This window comes from Nelusetta ayraudi, unplaced genomic scaffold (genome assembly GCF_046127955.1).
Source record: "Nelusetta ayraudi isolate G7.1 ecotype Tasmania unplaced genomic scaffold, CSIRO-AGI_Nayr_v1 ptg000019l, whole genome shotgun sequence".
NCBI lineage: Eukaryota > Metazoa > Chordata > Actinopteri > Tetraodontiformes > Monacanthidae > Nelusetta > Nelusetta ayraudi.
The window spans coordinates 644,386-653,399 of record NW_027466069.1 but is presented as its reverse complement, the minus strand read 5'-3'; positions in this window follow the sequence as shown (position 1 = coordinate 653,399).

The following is a 9,014-nucleotide window of genomic DNA, read 5'->3' as shown; positions in this document are numbered from 1 at the left end:
GCAGCAGTAGCGGCCGTGTTTCACTGGTGTGAGTCAGAAACAAGCTGCTTCTCCGCTTCTCCGTCAGCCCACACGGTCGGCCTGGTCGCAGTGGAGAGAGAGAGGCCATCCTGTTTGCCCGCTTCACCTCCAAGGTGACGCCGACCAAAAGCAATTTAACAGGAGACGTTAGCGGCGTCTGAATTCACCCACTGGTTCCCTGCTCTCAACATGTGAAGTTCTACAGCTAACTAAACCGTATAGCGCACTCATCGGACAACACTTTTGGCATGATTTATATTCCGCTTGTATTATAAAAACACCCAAATACAAAAAACGGATTTATACGTTTGTGTGCATTCTGCTTACAAGTTCATATTATGACGATAAGCATGTTCTCACGTAAAAAAATATAATGCTTGGCTCCTCTTGCCTTTAAAACATTTAGCTAAGCGTCAGCGCAAAGCATGATGGGACATATCGACAGGTTGATGAACATCGGTTGTCATGGATGTGTTATAAGAACTGGATACCGATTTTTTTTTCCAGTGGCCACTCGAGGTACTGCAGCAAAAAAAAAAAAATCCCATGGGCCGAAAAAGCATTTTTCCCATTGACAGCAATACAAAAATCGCCCTTAAAACGGCTGACAGGACGACTGGTGCCGCAAACGTGATTCATAGCCACTTTTTTTTAATTGTACATTTTTCAGTTATTGTCTTTTAGTCAAATTTATTATTATTATTTTTTAAATGATAAAAGCCAGAAAATCACCAGAAAAGAGTTTATTCCCAGCGTGACGTCACAGCGTCGTGCGTGCTGCTGTGTCTCAGCTCGTCCTGCAAGTGGCTTTCTCCAGGATCGTTCTGATTGGCCAAATATGGTTGCGTGAGTTTCAGAGGCACGATGGGAAGGGACGATACTACGAGTGCTCTGTGGGCAAATTAATGCAGACGCGTTAAATGAGTGCGAAACTCATCTCTTTGGGACGTCATAGAAAGGATTTCGGTCAAACCTTTTTTCTTAAACTGCTCAGCAAAGACAGAGTCATTACCATGAAGGAAAACATACTTCCCGCAGATTTTATTTATTTATTTTTTCTTCTCCAAAATAGATGCATCAGGCTGATGCGCTGCGACCTGGCGCAGGAGATGGACGGTCACACTGCGAAGATGAATGAACGGCTCTCTCACGGGACCCGGGATGGATGGATGGCCGGGCTGTGGCATGGCATTATGGGAAGTGCTGAGGATGGATGACTCACCTTCTTTGTCTTTGTGGTTTTCGGGACAGACGGGAAAATATAACCTGGAGAGCCTCCAGAAACACTGACAGCTACAGTGGCGCCTGGCAGCGTACCGGTGGCGACTGCACGACTGAACTGGTTTCCTCACACAACACACACACACACACACACACACACACACACACACACACACACACACAAACGCGCAGCTGATGCCGAAGATGTTCTGCCACCTAAAATATAACGAGAGAGAATAATTATTCATCAAAAGTGGGTGAAAGTGATTCTTGCAGATCCACGTTGAAAGGCTTGTGTGTGAAGTTTTCTCTGCAGGTCTTGGTCACCGATCAGCAACCAAAAAACACAACTTTGTTGGTAGATTTGTTTGGAAAACTGGTTGGAAAACATTCAGTCGGACTGGGCAGCCACTTTTCGTCTGTGCCCAGTTGCTGCAGGTGCTGGGAGCCTGCAAGCTGCACCTGCTTCATCTGCCTGAGGAACAACACTCATAGTGTGTCCAGAGGTTTGGCACAACTTCTTTTGGCTGAAATACAAAACTTCCTGTTCAGGGAATGGCTTTTGATCCATGGATGGCAGAAGCCTTTTTTTTTTTAATATATATATATTTTTTTATTATGACCTTGTGTGTGACCTCCTCCGTAGAACATCATCTCTTCCCGCCGTCCATTATTGACACTGCCGCAGTGCAGTGAAACCACATTAAAGCCTCGAGCATCTCCAACATGACAAAAGAATCGATATTAAACGATCTTGGCTGTTCATTTATGTCCAGAGAATAGTTCCTGCAGCCAAGCCGGGCCAGTAAATTTAAAAGTGACAAAGATTTTTTTTTTTTCTTAAGAAAACTGGACTGAAGAGAAGCCTCAGGTCAGAAGTTGGTGTTTTTGCGAGGAGACGTGCGTTGGATGCTGATCTGCGCCGCCCCCGCCGCACATTCCCGCTTAATGGGTTGGATATGTTAAACTCGCGGTATGGGCCTTTAGTAGCGCGCATCAATTATGCATTTTCTATCTGTCCGAGCTGAGATCATAGAGACGTTTTGAATGATTCATGGTCAGATGTTCATACATTTGCAATGCGCGGCTGTCAGCGGCCGCGCGGGCCCATCCAGCGCCGGGGCGAGCGCGGCTTCTCCGGGTCGAGTCCGCGGCTAAGATGAAAACGCCGGCTTCAGCCACCGCGGGCTCGCCCCTGGGAGGATCCCCCAGGAGACCCCTGCACACCGCCGCCGCCTTTTAGTCGCCTTGAATAATCCACAACTTTGCCGATGCCACTTAGGCAGCTGGAGGGGGCGGGCGGCAGTGACGTGTGAGGCTGCGAATCCTGCAGGAAGTGTCGACTCAGCGGGTCGCAGCCGGCCCGCCGCCGCTTTGCCTCCCTCCGATTTGCAAAAGCCGGAATGTCCAATTTGGCGACGCAGCACCTGAACGCAACCTCACCGGATTAAATCCAACCTAGTGAGAAAACAATCATTTATAATGTTTTGTTTTCATTTACTCAACAGCGTTTTCTTTTTCCTTTTTCCTTTTTTTTTTTTTTTACTGGCTCATTTGTTCCACGGCTTCAAGGGTTCACAACAGCTAAATTACAACGTATCCTGTGTGAGTGCAGGCAAACGGGGCAACAATAGGCGACGATAGACGACAGCAGTGCGATCGGCGCTGGGAGCCACTCGTCTGGGTCGAGTTCCGGGGCGAAGAGCAGCCAATCATTAAGTTATTTAATAGTTCATTGGGTCTTTACAGTTGGCTGATGATTAAACAACGTTCGATCCGTGTGTGCGTGTGTGCGTGTGTGTGTGTGTGTGTGTGTGTGTGTGTGTGTGTGTGTGTGTGTGTGTGCGGAGACATCAAGTAGATTAGACTCAGCACCGTGTAATGCTATCATCAGCCGATTGCCAAATTAATGTATCGGCAATAATGTAGTAATGGAACTAATTAATGAGAAAAACTTTGCTGATTTTCTTTTTACATTTCAAAATAGTAAATAGTTTAAGTTTAAATGATATTTAGAAAATATATAACCGATACATATTCTTAAACCAAAAAAACCTTGTTTGAAATCTAATCAAAAGTGGTTTCAAGGCAGCAAACAAACATTTATTTTTAGTTCTTGTTCAAACAGAAAAAGGCAATTGTTTTATTATTATTATTATTTTTTTTATATATTTTGAAAGCCATGATTGATGGTGAGTTTGGGCCAAAATTGGTATTTATTCTCCCAGGGTGATGCTTCCACATGGCTGAAGGCGGAAGAGTGACTCTGCTCAAAAGCTAAATGGAGACCTTTAAAAGATAAAATTAGATGACTGTGATTAAGCAGGTTGACCTTTTACCTCTGTCATCTCAGACAGTTTACGTCTGGGCAAGCAATGTTGCCGATGGGCGCCGCATCAATCAGCTGTAATTCTTGGTTTGATGAAGTTTTTCTGTTTATAACGCCATTCTTTGGACTAAAAGCCAAAGGTAAAACTAAAAAGTGCATTAAACCTTTCAGCAAGCAATAAAACAAACAAACAAACAAACAAACAAACAAGCAAAAAAACAAGTAAGCTTTGAATCAGAAGAGTTACTGTCGTTGGAATCCATGAGACTTTTTCCAAACACAGTAATGAAATTGTGAAAATGTTGAAACATTACTTAGCTCTGTTCACCGAGCGCACGAGCCTCGTCTAACATCAAAAAGGGGAATCTGATTAGAAGCGATTTCCTGACAGATGGATGCAAAAACAAACAGCCGAGCCTGATGGCACACGGCGAAGCCGACCGAGGGGCTCCGTCTCAGCGTGCTGAGCACGAATTCTGTGCAAGCATTAAAAAAAAAAAAATGAAAAAAATTGAAAATGAAAGCGGTCCGCTCACACGGGGCCGAGCCTCGGCACAGCAGCGGCTGCATCGATTCGAAAAAAGCAGGCGATCCCGCGCACACGACTGAAAGGTCAAGTCGGCGGCACTCTGTCTGCAGAATATGAAAATCTCCAAACTGACGGTGATCACAGCAGCACAGCTGCAGGCGAGCTGGCATCTGGAAGGGACTGCATTCAGATCTGGCTAATTAATTTCACAGCGTAATGACGCTCTGTGGCGGGACAGTGGCACTCAGGGATCCGTGTGAAAGTGGCCCGGCGGAGGAAAAAAGTTGGATCTCGTCCCGCAGAGCAGAGCATGAAAACATCAGCAGGAGCTGGGTTGGCTTTTTGTTTTGTTTGGGTTTTTTTTTTTTTTTAATTGTCACGTTTCAGCTCACTTCTTCCCCTAAATAGAGGAAACTTTATTTGGTAGTTTTCCTCTCCTTTACTTCAACCCTCCATTAATTTCGCATGAATTTATTTAATAGTCCAGCGGAGGCATTTCTGAGGAATCAGTCGTGACAGCCTCAGCAGGAGCTTGGCCAAAACTTGCAAAAAATATTTAGTTTCACATAATCAATCTTACTATGTTATTTTATTTTACGATATTAAAATCAGTGCAATACACATTATAATTCTATATTGCTATTAGAAGGTATTTGATGTAAGTGTATAAAAAAATACATGAACTGATCTTTAGCAGCGGTGGCAACGTTCAGCTTTTCCCACCAGAAGGTAAAGCGACAATGAGCTGAACCAACAGGGCAGTTTCTGTGCCCAAACCAAAGTGGATTTTTTTTTTCCTAAAGCCTGTTGAAATATTAACATCAGAGGAGGCTTTCATCTCCTTAACCCTCCTCAAGTTAAAACCGAGGTTAAACGTGTGCTTTAAATAAACAGGGATTAGATTCTGTTGATTTAAAGAAGTTCACTGCTTGGGTGAAGCTCTCATGGGACATTATTGAAGTTATAGTGTGTGTGTGTGTTCTTTTTTTTCACTTTGTACTTTAAAAAGCAATATTTCATCATGATGTTTTTTTTTTGCATCTCAGATCCCATATCAAGCCCTCTGTTTACGGCCTCCTGTTGGAACAAAAACATTGGGTGGTGCCAACACCAGGTGGGCGGTCTTGTCAGTGTGTCAGTAAGGCATTGACGCCCTTTGTGATATCACAAAGGGATGATTTGTTGAAGCAGGATGGATTTTGCACCCACTTTGTAAAAAATAAAAATGTAAAACAAAACAAAAAAAAAAAAGCTATGTTGTTAAATGGCAAATAGGAATTTTGTATTAGTCGGACCTTCACAGTGACTATAAAATGGAAATACAAAAGTTTCATATTTAATAAGTTTCACATAAAATCTGAGAGAAACACAAAGTCTAAATCTGGACGGCAAGTGTGAAGCGAAATCAAAAACTGAGTTCCGCTCTCAGCGTCACTTCTGCCAAATTGATCCTCTTCCACGTGCCTGACAGGGATCCCAGCCAGAGAGACACAAGTCGTCTCCTATCAGCTGAACAAAAATGAACTCACACACATTTGGCAGCCACTGAATCGAGCTGGAGCTTGCTGCTGCTGCTTCTTCTTCTTCACCACCGCCACCACCACCACCTGCGTTGTTCCGTGGACTCCTGACCCACCAGTCTGACCATTCAGACGCAGAGAGGAGACAATCAAAAGGCTGGAGGAAGGGGAACATCTGGAGAGGGGGGGGGGAGGTAGATTGAGGTTCCGTCCAGCTGACAGTCAGTGTTCCCTCAAGGGAGGAGGCTGTGGAGGAGGGTGGGAGGGGCCTCTCTGAAAGAAGAGGATGTTGATGATGATGATGATGACGACGATGCCATCGCCTCAGGGCAGCCTGTCTCCTGCCGCCTCTGAACCCTTTCAATAAATAAACATTTAACATTCACAGGGAGGCGAAGAAAGAAAAAATAACAGCCAGGAGGAGACGGCCTGCTATTTTTTTTCTTTCTTGCTGTTTCCAACGAGACGCTGTGAGACGCCGAGAACGCGTCAGTTCAACACCGCCGGCGCTTCCGCTGACAACAGCCTCCTCTGACTGGAGCAGGTCTACTTTTCACATCTGGCTGCCTTTCATGTGCTGAAACTAACAGAATGGCTGGTTTTTAAAGAAATGGAAAAGAAAATTATCGTGTAAACTTGGAAAAAAAAAAAAAATTCTGACAACTTGGGAAATGCAGACGACCTCTCCTGACCTCACGTGTCAGATGGGATGTTTTATACATTACATGGTCGATCGTGCATTAAATGATCTGTGTTCCAGCAAATGTACAATGGGACTATCAGAGTTCTCATGTGCACCAGGGCTGTGCACCTATCAAAGAAAAGATTCACAGAGCTCTCTTATCCAGCGGAGTCTCGCTTTCTTCTTTGTTGGTGCTCTTTGGGTATTTTTTTGAGTGTGACTCACCCTGAATGTGACTAAACATGATTGTGGTGGTACAACAGGCACAGTAGGGGGCGTGTCAGGCACGATCAAGTAATTGAAGTCAAATCATGGGCTCTTTCTCACAAGAACAACACAAACGAACAAACAAACAAAACACCGTCGGTTGTTGTTCTTTGAAAATGGTTTGCTGCTATCACGGCTTCTATTCATCAAGTCAAACTTGGACCTGCGTAAAAAGGCACCGTGAGACAAACCAAAGGCAAAGCCGTGTTATGTTCATCTCAAGTTCTACCCTGTGGTTGGGGGCGGAGTCAAATGTTCCAGGCACAATATAGGAGGAAGATGACAAAAGGTTGACAACAAATGGATCCAAGTAGCCTACATGGCCCATGAAACCCACTGAACAGACTCGGGCAGAGGCAGTGAGTCACACATAGACAGTTGCCAAATAAATTATTATTATTATTATATTTTTTTAATTAATTTATTTTTTATTTTATTATTATTTTTTTTATTTTTTTTAATTCAAAAACCATTTATTCAGGCTCCAACCAGCAAAAAACTAAAAATAGGCATACAAACTGAAAGTGAAAGTGGAAATGGATCCATATGTGCCAGAAGTTTCAAACTCTCTCTTTAGTTCTTTCGACCATTTATCCTGAAGCCTGAAAACCTCAATTTCCTGTGCACACGCCAACAACACAGCAGGGGGCCCTCCTCCCCGCCTCCTCCCCGAGAAAAAACTCCCAACTTCTCTCTGACCTAAAAATCTGTTTGCGTGTGGATGAAGAAACAATATAATCAAACAGGCACCAACAAGCCCTCAGCGTGCCTGCTCAGTCTGATGCAGGATGGGAGACAGCTGTTCACAAAGGGGGAGGAGCCCAGGACCCCACAGGTGCAGCGCATTGGGGCGGAGACACGTGACTGGAGCAGTGGAGCAGTGGCTGGATACCAAAAGCACTGGAAACAGCATTCAGTGACATTTGACTCTGAGTTACTGCTACGAACAAAGGGGGGGGGGGGGGGGGGAAGAACATTTCAGATCCATGCAGCCGTGGCTGGGGGACTTTGCACAGTTGCAAAAAAACAAAAAACAAAAAAACCCCTCAGGTTTGATTCATATGAGACGCCGACTCCACGTGAGCCGAGCAGAGCGGGAATATAGTGACTCTCATTTAGAAAACATGTGTGAGACCTTCTATGTTCCTGTCAAACTGGCTGCTGTGGATAAGAGGAGAATTATTTGCAAGTGAGCCGTGGAGGCAGCTCGACACACACACGCACACACGCACGCACACACACACGCACGCACCCTGCCGATCTGTATTCAAAACTTTTCTGTGCATTTTCCAGATATCGCAGGAAAAGCAGCAGCAAGATAAAGCGGCGCAACTCAACAGTGCAAGTAGTGTGTGATAAAGCTCCTCTATCAGGCCGCCAGTCGGCGGCTATTGCATCCGTTCCGCAGCCTCCATAAACTCAGCGAAGGAGCTCTCGGAGAGAAGCCCATTTGCAAGGAATTGAAGCGCTCTTTGGAACGCGCGGTGGCTCAGCCCCATCTGGGGAGGATTTTAGAGAAGAAGAAAAAAAGAACAAAGAATTAAGAGAGCAACCTCATGCTAACGCTACTGTTTCATTTAGGGTTTGCGCAAAAAGTGTCTCCCTGTATCAAAGGCTGTCGGGTGGGCCGCCGCCGCCGCCGCCTCCGCTGACAAGACTTGCGCATGTTTAGTCAACATTTTCAAGTTGCAGTCAAAACAGGCATTTATATTCCTCAACTCCACACCCGGCGTGCATGCTGATCTATGTTTAGCCATGCAAATGTGGGGATTAAAAACTCCAGGCCAGGCTGGAGAGCAGAGAGGAGCGCTCGCTGCTAAATTAGTCATTTCCAGAGAAACGCTTCTCGCGCGTACGCGCGCGGAGACGAACGGCGGCGGGCTAAGACTGCAGCCTCTGACGGAATGTGAAGTAAAACCACTCCAACAAAGTCTCTGATGTGGAGAATTTGAATGCGTCGACTCGCCTCTGTGGGGTTTTTTTTTTTTTTTTTTGTGCGGCGGGCCACCCGGCTGGGGGGAACCAGAGCGATACATCTCACAAACCTCTCCCCGGACGTCGCTCTTCCACATTAACGTCAGTCAGCCCCAAGGCCACGGATGCTGAATTAAGAAAAGGGTGGAAGAAAGGGGGGTTCGATTCAGGTCTCGCCACTGATGTCTTTCCCTTAAAGGTGAGTCATCTGTTCCACACTCAGACATTCTCTAATTGGATTGTAAATCTGTGGTGACGATTAATCATGCGACTTCCTTCAGAGGTGCTAATGAGGAGCTATTTTAGCCCAATGACATCACCACAAATCACTCCTGGCAACTCTGGCCTCTGGGTCTGAACCTGTTTTCCGCAGCGTTTGTTCTCCTTCGCCCCTCAAAAGAGGAATTAAAGTGTCACTTTTGCTCTCTCCCGAGGCCGTCTCTGCTTACAAGTTTGTCGAAAGAGGCCAAA